Below are 1,755 nucleotides of genomic sequence, written 5' to 3' on the forward strand. Positions count from 1 at the left end.
AGCGGCCCACCGCAGACCCGAGACCAGGCCCGCTTGACCCGTTGGAGGTAGTTCACTGGTAACTGCAGGGCCTTGACTGGATATCCCAGGCAGAAGGTGTCATGCTGGTCCTGTGCTGGATGCTGCTGGGGCTGAAAGAGGAAATTAACAACAAAAGTTCCAGAAGGAGCGCTTGAAGGTAAGGCATATCTGCAACCCTCTGAACCTCAACGCCAAAAAAATCAGCTGGTGCTGGGTGCAGGCCCTGAGCAGGACCAGCAGGAGTCCGCTTTTGTGGAGGATACTGGGGGCGGAGGAGTTGTAGGGCTTAACAGGCGGTCTTGCTCGGAACCACTGGAAGTCATCTCTGGGCCCAGTTCCACATCTTGCTTGGAGACGCTGGTGCTGAAGACGCTGCCTTTTCTCACCCAGCGGGCCTTCAGGGGCACTTCAGTCAGCAGCTTCCTGCTCCTAAGTGCACTTCTCTCCTCCTTGTTAGCCCTCCGCAGGCCAGGTGGGGCTGTGGTATCCACTGCTCGGAAGGCCCGGGGCTTATTGGGCTCACCTGTGTCCACTCAGAGCCACTTGCTTGAAAAGGCCTGGCGGATTTCGTTCCGTCGCTAGGTAGTCACAGGAGCTGCCTCAGGCCAAGCCTTGGGGAGGGAAGGGCAAGACACAACACCGAGGGCTCCTGGCTGCTCTCCGCCGGCTTCGTCCTTGTCCTCTGCGGTACACTCCCACCATCTGACTGGACTGTTATAAGAAATATTATGTGTTGTGCTGTTGCCAATGAAGATGGCGGACATTTTTAGGCCCCCACGAACAGAATGTTACAGACAGCTGTTTTCATAATATTGGTCGTCTGCCTGACAAAATGGCTGCTGTTCTTGTTTTGAAAGTTAAGCATCTGCTCGTCCACCTGCTTCATGGACATGTAGTTTCTGAAAACGATGGCCACAGTCAGATAGCAACCACGGCAGAGGTCACAGGTGACATCATATGCTTGGTGTCTGCCATCGGCTGGGTGAGTTCCAACATTGTCAGGGCCAGGTACTGCTGGCTGCCCTGGCTGCTTAGCAGAGCAAAACAGGCATGAAGAAGTGCACGTCGGGAAAGGGGACCATGTTCATGCTGACTTAAGTAGGTGAGCATTGAGTTGTTCAAGGAAGGCCAGGCGGGTAATGCCCCCACTTATGTTGGGCAATGCCAGATGGTTCAGGTCACTGTAGGTGGGCCAGGTCAGCTTTATGGTTCTGAATCAGATGTAATGGAGATAATCATTATCAACGCAATAAGTCTCATTTGTGTTTTCTACTGGCTGGTGGACTGAGTATGTGGTGGTGTAGGGCTCCACTCTCCTGTCCAACACCTCAAGCAAGGGTGCCGTGCGAAAAATATTCATGTTCCTATCTAGGTAGTCCTGGATCTTGCTGGTGAGGAGAATACCATCCCAGATCCATCCAGCCCCTCCACGGCAGGGAGTGAGTTATCTGGAAGCCGTACAGGCAGTGACAGCTCTCAGCCTCCTTCTTTAGGACATTTTAATAATGCAAAACTATTTGTAGCTCTAAGTGAAAAATTTTAAACTATAATGTATACAAAAATGTTCTTTTTAGAAAAAAATTTTAGGATAAAATTTACCTATGTTTTAGGCAAAGAGATATTAGATCAAACAGCAAAAGTATAATCTATTAAAGAAAATAAAAGATGAACTGAACTTTTTATAAAGATTAATTGAAATTTTTAAAATTAAAATCACTTTTCTGCCAATGATAC

General features: G+C 49.2%; 1 pseudogene; it reads right to left on the reverse strand.

Annotated features, from left to right (window-relative positions):
• Positions 222-1,514, reverse strand: LOC102170513 (annotated as a pseudogene).

This window comes from Capra hircus, chromosome 7 (assembly GCF_001704415.2).
Source record: "Capra hircus breed San Clemente chromosome 7, ASM170441v1, whole genome shotgun sequence".
Lineage (NCBI taxonomy): Eukaryota > Metazoa > Chordata > Mammalia > Artiodactyla > Bovidae > Capra > Capra hircus.